This window comes from Heterocephalus glaber, unplaced genomic scaffold, assembly GCF_053883595.1.
Source record: "Heterocephalus glaber isolate CG9 unplaced genomic scaffold, H.glaber_assembly_v1.0 deba00001593, whole genome shotgun sequence".
NCBI lineage: Eukaryota > Metazoa > Chordata > Mammalia > Rodentia > Bathyergidae > Heterocephalus > Heterocephalus glaber.
In genome coordinates this window covers 6,542,049-6,552,116 of record NW_028258368.1, presented here as the reverse complement: position 1 = coordinate 6,552,116, position 10,068 = coordinate 6,542,049, and the positions used below count along the sequence as shown (strand labels likewise).

The following is a 10,068-nucleotide window of genomic DNA, read 5'->3' as shown; positions in this document are numbered from 1 at the left end:
TTTTCTCTAACTACTTGTAGAACTTTGTTTTTCTGTTGGGTTTCTGGAATCTTAACAATTATATGCCTATGTGTAGATTTTTTTGGACCCAGGCTAGTTGGAGTCCTATATGCCTCACTTATCTATATGTCAAGTTCTTTTTCCCTGCTTGGGAAGTTTTCTGCCATTACTTCTGTGAGCAGGTTTTTTTTTTATGTCATCTGCACTCTCTCCTTTTTCTTCATTGACTCCAATCAGTCTTATGTTATTCTTCTTTGCATTGTCTAGCAGCTGCTGGATTGATTTCTCATTGTCCCTTACTATTGTAAAGCAATTTTTCTTTTCCTGTTCACTAATAGCAATCTTATCTTCTTTATCTGAAATTCTGTCCTCACACTGGCTCATTCTGTTGTGTAGACTTTTGATGGAATTTTTAATCTCCTGGAAATCTGTTTGCATCTGTTTTATGGATTCCATTTTTTTTGTATGTTGGGATTCCATCATGTTCCTCAACTCCTCTCTAGATTTATTAATCAGGTCTTCCACTATGAGCACAATCTCTGCTGTTATCTGAGAAATTATTTCTGATTTCATTTTTCCCAGATCCTCTTTTGTTGCCAATTCAGGGAGTCCAAGTGGTTGAGTATCAGAGTGTTCCATCTCATATCCCTTTTGGGTTGCTGTTGGTGATCTGATTTTGAGGCTTGTTTACATGTTGTCTCATTTTGATGGGAGGGCGGGTGTGCTGCTAGCACCTGCCCAGCTCATCTCCTCTGTGCTGGGAGTGGTACTAAAGTGGCCCAGAAGCCTCCTCCTCTCTGCTGGGAGTGGTGGTATGTCAGCCCAGAAGCCTCCTCCTCTGCGCTGGGAGTAGTGGCACGTCAACCCAGAAGCCTCCTCCTCTGGACTGGGAGTGGTGGTAAGGTGGCCTGGAAGCCTCCTGCTCTGTGCTGCTACCATAATCTTTCTTTTCAGGGGAGAGAATTATTTATAGAAGTGCAGCCAAGAAAGAATCTTTCCCACCATAATTGCAAGAGAGCCCAGTGTTTTCAGTCAACTCACCCACCGACTTCCATAAACACGCTGTTTGAGGGGCTGGGAATTTAGCTCAGTGGTTCTGCCCCCTGCCTCACAAGCACAAGGTCCCGTGTTCAATCCCTGGTACCAAAAAAAAAAAAAAAAATGGAAACATGCTGTTTGGTGTGTTCAACGCACACCCAAGATTTCCCTTTCTCTTGTTACACTGTGCCATCAAAATCTCTGAATTCTCTGAAGCTCAAAATTCCAAGTATCATAGCCAGTGCCAGGAGTCAAACCTAAAGATAAAAGCAGAGATGTTCCCCTCTGCCAGTGGTCAGTTTCCTCTTTGCAATAATAATAATCATCGTAATAACAATAATGATTCTACCATTCAGAAAAAGGATTATCCCTCCCTTTCCCAGCTCTGTCCCCACTCCCCTTCTCAAGGGTGGCCCAACTAGGGGTGCTGTGGAGGACACTTGGCAACTGCCCTCAGTAAGCACACTGGGAAAAGGACAAGACGAAAATGGGAAGGTGTTTGCATGTAGGGTCCCAAGGGTCCTCTGGGAACATGCCACTGACCTCAGAGCACCCTAGTGCTCATCTCGAGTTCAGGCATCACTGAGCCATTCCCTGGCCCTGACTGAGTCCCATGACAATGAAGCTGCATCTGGGGAAGGCTCTTTCACAGTCCATCAGTAATTTGCTCACCATGTCCATGCTGTGGCCAGAGGCCTCTCACCACAGCCCAGTCCATTCCAGCCAAGGTAAGAATCAATGTTTCTGATCCTCCTGTGTGATCCCAATCACAAGAAGCAGGTTGCAGGCCATGAACTGCACGCTCAGGACACTGCTCATCTGCCCAGCATAGACACCCACAAGCTCACTGGAGGAACCATCTCTGGGCACGCTACAGCATGTGTTCCAGAGGTCCCAAATGTGCACTGAGTTGTCCATGGAAGCAGAGGCCACTAGGCCACTGTCAGGGCTGAAGGCGAGGCTGGTGATGCTGTCTGTGTGGCCTCTCAGCTCTTTAAAAAGGGCCCTGGAGGCCAGGTCCCACAGTTTTAACCACTGGCCCTCTCCATCAGATGCAAAGTACTTCCTGTTGGGAGAGAAAGCCAGAGAGAGTACAGGGCCACGGTGGCCTGTGAAGAGCCTCGCTGAGTTCCCCTGCTGGGTGCTCCACAGCCGGACAGTCTTGTCGGTTGAGCCCATGGCTAAGTAGTTAGAGTTACGGTGGAATCTGACACAGTCCACATCTGCCAGGTGTCCTGCATATATCCTCACTGGGTATATCCGATCGAAGGACCACAGCCTGGTGGTGCGGTTGTGGGACCCACTGGCAAAATACAGGCTGTACGGGCTGATGGCCAGGTCCCACATGGAGGAGGCATGTTCTTGGTACAGCAAATGCCCCAGATCCCAGTACCAGATGGACATGTCCTCAGAACAAGAGAGCAACCCTGAGCTGTCCTTTAGGAAACATGTGCTGTAACTGGTCCACAGTGGCTCTGCAGGATCTTCATCTCCATGCCTGTGCTGTCTTTATCCTCCTCTTCCTCCAGGGTATCACAAGCCAAGTGGACATGTGATGTGTCTACAAGGTGAGGCTCTGATTTCAACATCTTGGACTGCAGACTCCAGAGTTTTATACAGGAGTTGTCAAACCCTGCAACAAGCAGCTTTCTATTGGGGGCAATTTCTGCAGTGTTTAGCAGCTGCTCCAAGAAGGCATAGAAGCAGATGGGGGCGGGCATCCTTGGCACATTTGATGCTCTCTTGTAAGACCTCCAGTGGGCCTCATTCTGCAGAATGGGGCTGGGCACATCCCAGGGCTCCAGGCCGCTGCTCACACTGCGAGAGGAGCCACCACTGGCGTAGAGCTGGTAGTCTGTTCTCTTGGCAGGCTGCACATCCAGGTGGATATGTAAGGTGAGGCACCTTGCACAGGGCAGTGTTGTTGTCACTTTAGAGGTAGCGGATCAGGTAGTTGTAGCTGTCTTCCCGGAGACAGACCATGTACTTGTTATCTAGGAATGCACAAAGCTTGAAATTGGAAAGGATGTCCTGAATGGTCTGAGTGGTCTGAAGCTGCTCAATAACATACTTCTGGCTTGCATTCTGCAGGAACATTCCATGGAAGCGGCAATAGAAACTTCCCACTGTGCTCTTCGGCCTGCCCTGGACCAGGCCAAGATGGAGGTAGACAAACAGTGGGTAAAGAAGAGGCATAACTTCATGGCTGTACTGGGAATCAGAATCTGTGAGGTTGGCTGCCATCTCCCCAGGGGTCTGAGACAGATGCAGGCCTTGCTTCAGTGGGCCATCCGAATCCACCTACTGACGGAGCTTGAGGTAGCAGGACACCGCCATCTGGCCGTGCTGGGTGCGCACCCATTTCAGGACAACATCCCTGCCGCCTCCCGCTCCTGCCGCCTCCCGCGCTGTAGGGCCTCGCTCCAATGCCGCTAGGCAGGCCTCCGCGCCCCTCGCCAGCACCTCTGGGCCGTAGCCCCCTGACCGCCTGACAGAGGGGCATGCGCCGGCTGGGCCGCAGATGCCAATGCCGCGGCCAGGTGCGCTCGGTTGGCTGTCTATTGTATATTATTAATATGAACTATTTTTTAAAAATCCTCTGTTCCAGCCCTTGTTACTGTAAATAAGGGTATTCTTTAGCCTTTACAGGGACGTATTTTTCACATTTCTTTTTTGTGATTTTGTTTTTTTGAACGACCCAAGAGTAATCCTGAAGTACTATCTAAAGTTCAAAGCCCAGGAAGGCTGCGATTCAGCTCAGGTAGAAAATACAAACATTGAGGGAGCTGCCTTCGGGCATTAGGCACAGTGCTGCTGGCTGTGAGTTCAGTGTTCATGAGTCAACAGTACAGTTCTGTCTTTAAAGAAACACAGAAAACAAGGTCAATATTGAGAGGTTGCTGTAAATATGACCAGAGGCTCATAAGAACCTAATCCCGCATTTCTTCTAGGAGCAAGTTGGTGTTCAGTATTCATTGACTCAGTGTCTTTGGAGAGTTTATAGAGTAACTGCATTAGCTTTTCATCACTGTGACAAAATACCTGTGAAAAACAACTTAAAGGAGGAAAGATTTATTTTGGCACATAGTTTCAGAAGGTTTAGTCCATGGTCAGCTGGCTCCACTGTTTCTGGACCCATAGAGACACAGAACATTGAGGCAGAAGGGTGTGGTAAAGCAAAGCTCCTTCCTTCATGGTGGCTGGAAAACAGAGCAAGAGAGTGTCAGAGGTTGGAAGAAAGTATACCGTCAAGGGCATGCTCCCAGTGACCTACTTCTTCCATCTAGGCCCCACCTCCTGGACTTTCCTCCACCTCCCAATAGTGCATTAGCTGGGACCAAGCTTTCAACACATGAGCTTTTGAAGAATATGTAAGATGTAAACCATAACAGAAACCAACATTATGACCAGCTGTAATTATAACACAAGGCAAGTACTGTACAAAGTACAAGGGAGAGATGACCCCTCATGGTTAAATTAGGGATACCTGATGAAAGGGAAGCATCTGACATGGAACTCAAATGTACATGGCCTTGGCGGTTGGAAAACATTCCACATGGAGAAAATAGTGTGAGCCATGGTGGAATTCAAAAACTTCAGAGGCTGTGTAAAGATCTGTGGGCATCCTCCCTTGGCAGAAAGGTGAGGAAAATAAGAAAGATACTTTGAACCATTCTATAAGGATAAGAGTATACTTAATATTGGGGTGGGGAGTGGACAGGGAATTGAAGCCAGGGCCTGCAGTGTATGTTAAACACATGCTTCATCACTAAGCTATACCTGTAGCTCCACCAAAATGTACTTAATTTGACAGGCAAAAATGAGCTATAAAATGTTTGAGGGGTCATTTGCTCAAGAGAAATGAAAATGGGATACAGACCTAAACGTGAATGTTATGACAGCTTTAATCATTGTAGCCCAAAACTGGAAACAACCTTAGTATCCATCAACAGGTAGGTGGATAAATAGATTACACAATATCTCTACATTGGGATACTACTAAGCACCAAGAAAGAACAAATACTGATACAAAATAGATGAAACTCAAATGCATTATGCTAAGTGAAATAAGCCAGATACAGGAGAACATGTCCTGCATTATTTCACATGTGAAATTACAAAAAAAGGTAAAACCAATCTATAGTGACAGCAGAGAGAAGATGATCTAGATTTCACTGAAAAGGTGCTAATGGGGATTTTTGGGGGGGTGATGAAAATTTTTTACATGTTGATTGTGTCAGGGTTACATGGGTGTACTCACTTGTCAAAACTCATTTTATTTATTTTTTTTAAATTTTTTTTGGTACCAGGGATTGAACTCAGGACTTTGTGCTTGCCAGGCAGGTATGGTGCCACTGAGCTACATTCCTAGCCCTAAAACTCATTTTACGATAAGCACATTTAACTACATATAAACTAGTGATGTGAGTTGATATGAGTGCATTTTACTGTATAGTATCTTCATCCATTCTGTCTGCTATAACAAAATGCTATGACTGGGTGACTTATAAATTATAGAAATTTATTTCTCGTAGTTCTAGAAGCTGGGAAGCCCATGATCAAGGCACTAGCAGATTCTAGGCCCATTTCCAGATGGCAGTCTCACTGTGTCTTCACACGGTACTTGGTGTCAGGCAGGTCTCTGGGGCCTCATTCATAAGGACACTAATCCCATTCATGAGGGCAGAACCTAGTCATCTCGAAAAGGCCCTAGATATCATAACATTGGTGCTGAGGTTCCAAAATATGAACTGGAGGGGGAACATAAACATTCAAATTTCAGCAAATATAAATTCATGAAGTTGTTTTTTACAAGAAGATATAAGGGAAGAAATATTTCATAGATGTTGCTGTTGTACCTCCATTCCGTTGAACAAACACCCATGAGAAAGCTGTACATGGGGAAACACAGAAGCACACAATGAGTTACCAACAGGAGGCCCCACAAGAATCACCAGGAAGGAAATGAGGCTCTGTTATATCTGAAGCTAGAGACAAGAGACAGTCTCTTGTTTGAGAATCTCCATGATTTTTATGTTGCTAACTTGTGTTTTAGCTAAAATTTACTCAGTTTTAGTAGTATATATACCAATTCCTCGATATATCACTACACAGGTACATGGTTTTCTTCTTACACCATAACACTATTGGATTGGTGATAAGACAGGCAGCTGCTGGAGGTCACCATGTGTAAGAGCATTACATTGCCATCTTTCTTCTGGAAACTCTGGAACATATCCATGTGGATGTTGCTCTATGCATCAAGATCTCTGTTCTCCTGGGACTCTGAGTTTCTGGCCCTCCCAAAGGATGGTTCTTTCTTGTTTTTTCCTTTTTTTTTTTGGTACCTGGGATCAAACTCAGGACCTTACACTTGCGAGGCAGTCGCAGGAACCACTGAGCTAAATCCCTGGCCCCAGGATTGTTGTTTCTGAGGGAGAAGATCTGCCCTTCTGCTAGTGCTCACATTCCTGCTCAGCCACTATCTGATATTCCCCAAAGAAACACTGGTGTTAGGGATGGCATCTGTGGGCATGGCCTCAGGTGCCCTCACAGCACTGACTCTGCAGTTCAAATAGATGTTTCCCAGGAGCTGTTACCTGCCTTTGGTTTTCTCATTTCCTAATGCCTCTCATTAAAATGCATGTCAAATGATTCTCTGCTATATGAAGCCTCTGGTAACAATTATTATGTAGCATCTGATGCTGCCTGACAAGTCCCAAAGAGTTATCATTTGTTTCTGGTTCCTAGAGTTAACCCTTAATTTAGAAATTTCATTTCTTGTACTCTGGGAGACTGAGGCAGAAGGATTGCAAGTTTGAGCCTGGTGTGGGCAACGTGGTGACTTAGCAAGACTTTGTCTCAATATTTAAATTTTTTTTAAAAGGCCGGGGATATAGCTCAGTGCAAAAGCCCTGGGTTCAATTTCCAGTACCACCAAAATAATTTGTTTGTTTGTTTCTTTCTTATTTATTCATGCAAAGAGTGCTGTGTGAGGTGCCACGCTTCATCTGGGTTCTGGGACTACAACCCTCAACAAGACACAAAGTCACCACCACCTGTACCCTCCTGTCATCTACTGGCCCTTCTCATACACCCTGGGCTGGAGGCCAGCTGCCTTTCAGGCTCCTGTGTGTTCTCCTAAGAGCTGTAAGAGTGGCCTTGTTAATCTTTCTATTCCAGGTTCTCTTTAGTAGCATATGCTCCAACTCAGAAGAATAAACTTCTAAATGTGAGCAAACATTACCTTTAATGAAAAAATATAAACAAAATACTAATCTTTTCCAGCTTCTACTTCTTTGTGGTAGAGTGAACCTCTGTAGTCAAGAAATAAGAAACCAGCTCTTAGAAACTTCTGTACTGGTGTAGTTGAGGGGAAGGGGAAAGGGAAACAGGCCTGTCAACAGCTCTAGTGTCACAGGGCCCTAAGGTCTGGGAATCTCTGCTCCACGTCCCACTGCTGGTTGCATCTTACATTGTGGTTTACTCAGCAGATCTCATTTTCTTTTCTTAAGCTGGGTGCATTCCTGAATCTGACATCACTCCCCCAGCCCTTTAACTGAGAAGGGAGAAAAAAGGCATCTTAAAAACAGCACCCGTTTCCACATTAAATGCTGTGGTGGGGAGGGAACAGTGCCCCAGTTTCTTCCTGACTGCTCCCTTCCTTGCTTTCTAAACACACACAGGGACAAATGTCAGTCCACTGCACACTCCATGGCATGCCCTGAACTGCTGACTAAACAGAACAGAGGCAAAGCAAGGAAAAGCACAAACATAGACAGCATAATTACAAGGGAACATTTGAAGCCGAAAACATTGCTCACCAGGAAAACTTTACAGAGAAAAGTTTAAACTGTTTTCAGTTTTCCCTTCAGAAATATTTTCTTACAGGATTGATATTTCCATAGTTCAAAAGAAACTGTAAGAACCGAGGGTGACAGCTTTGATTCATCCCAGAGACGGCACCGACACACCAGCCCACTGCAGATCGCTGAGTCCCAGGAGCTCCGCTGTGACATTCTGTCAAGAGACAAGGTCAGCATCCTCCCCTGCCTGTCAGGTCTCAGCTCCAGGCCAGAAGCTACAGTCTGAAAATCTTAGCCCAGCCGTGCCCTGCACCGCACCAGAATGAAGTCTCCTTCAACAGGCTCTCCTGCCCCCCATGTCTGTGCCAGGACACTTGCCCTAGAGTTAGACACATTCCTGCCCCTCTTCACAAAGCCGTAATGGAAAAAACACACAATCACCTCAGTCTGAGTACAATCAAGGGAGGAAGCACCTCTCTTGGGAGCAGCCACCGTCCTGGGGAAACCAGGAGCCCACGCCAGGAGGATGACTTCACACCTGTGCTTCTCAGATGCCAGCTCCCAGCTACTCCCGATCTGTAACTGATTTTTTTTTTCAGGGATCTACAGCACATATAGAAACTGAATTTTTGTAAAGCTAAATTGATTCTGTGTGAAAAGCTGCCTTTTATTCTAACACTGCTTGAGGTTGTTACAGCCCTCACTACCCACTAGAGACACGGTCTGAAGATCTGAATCCAAGCAGTAGCTCTGCTGGATCCGAACCAGGCCTGGGTTGAGATGCAAAGATGGGCAAGAACCAGGACTGGGGGAGTCCTCCAGTGACCACTGCCTGTCGCAGCAGTTCAATGCCTTTGCACAACTAGGCTGCATTTACAGCCCACCGTGCTTGGGCGGAGGCCAGCGAGCGCCTGCAGGAGGCTCCGTGTGATGGTGGGGATGGAGTAGAGCCAGCAGCCCCCCACAGCACATGTCAGCTCACAGCCGTCAGTCCAGCACTGCACTCCAGACCAACTTCCTCCCTTCTCCTGTCTTCTCTTGGACTCTGAGGAGCACTTCCTCCATGGGGACACAGGAGCTGAGAGGAGTTACAGCACCTGCCACTGCAATGGTCTCAGGGCCCACTGGTACTCACCAGTCCCCCTCCTATTGTCCACTCTAGGTCCCCCTCACCCTCCAGCAGGTCGAGGGTGTACCTGGGTGACTCAGTCCTCCTTTCCCTGGGCTTCTGAGTCCTTGGCAATCCGGGCATCCAGGACAGCTGCAAATGTCTGTTTGTAGTCACAGGAAGGCAGGAGAGGACCAAAACATGGCCAAGGGGCTCAGGGACTTCCACACGGATTCCTCCCTGACTCCTGGTTTAAAAAGTGGTGGTAGCACACGTTCATTATCCCAGCACTCTTGGAGGATGAGGCAGGAGGACTGAAAGCTCAAGGCAGCCAGGCCAACTTATTGGCTTAGCAAGATCCTGGCTCATATTTTAAAAAAAAAAAGTAGAGATGTAACTTAATGCAAAGATCCTGGGTTCAGCCCCCATTACTGGGGGAAAACCTATCACCTATATTCATTCTCACAGTGTTCCCTCACTAGCTGGTTCCAGGAGGCAAAAACTGAGTGACCACTTGATACCTTACACATCACGGGCCCTGGCTGTGCCCTTCCACTCTCTTTCTTTGCTCTGCAGAGCCCGCAGCTGGGCAGAAGGGAAGCACATCGTACCCTGCTGGGTCACTGGTGGTCACAGTAGGTAGACCCACTCCATCAGCCCTTGTGTTCCAGCTCCACACACCATATCCTTACCGGGGATGCAGCCCCACAGAGGGACTTCTGACTCATGCCAGTGCTACTTCCCATAGCATGGCAGTCTGTCTGTCTGCCCAGGATGCTCCTGCTCAGCTGGGGCTTCAGCTGTGCCATCCAAAGGCTACTTCTCTGCTTGGGGAAACACACTGCTTCCAGTGGGACAGTATTTGAAGGGACAATGCATCTTGGGACCCATGAATTGGCTGCTTGTGTTCCTCTCCCACCATGAAGAGGCTCTGTGCAAGGTGCCATGTTATGGCTGAGATCTTCTGGAAGCCCACAGACAGGTACCAGCTGGGACTGTAGGCAGGAAAGATTACCCCATTCCAGAGTGAGTGAGTAAACCCAGCCTCCCTAGTCTTGTTTTGTTGGCTAGATTCTACAAGTAGACACTGAGATGGGCTAGATGTTGAAAGGGTAT

General features: G+C 47.0%; 1 pseudogene; it reads right to left on the bottom strand.

The window, feature by feature from the left end:
* Nucleotides 1-1,773: 1,773 nt before the first annotated feature.
* On the bottom strand, nt 1,774-9,558 carry LOC101720928 (TAF5-like RNA polymerase II p300/CBP-associated factor-associated factor 65 kDa subunit 5L pseudogene; annotated as a pseudogene).
* Between the last annotated feature and the right edge of the window lie 510 nt (nt 9,559-10,068).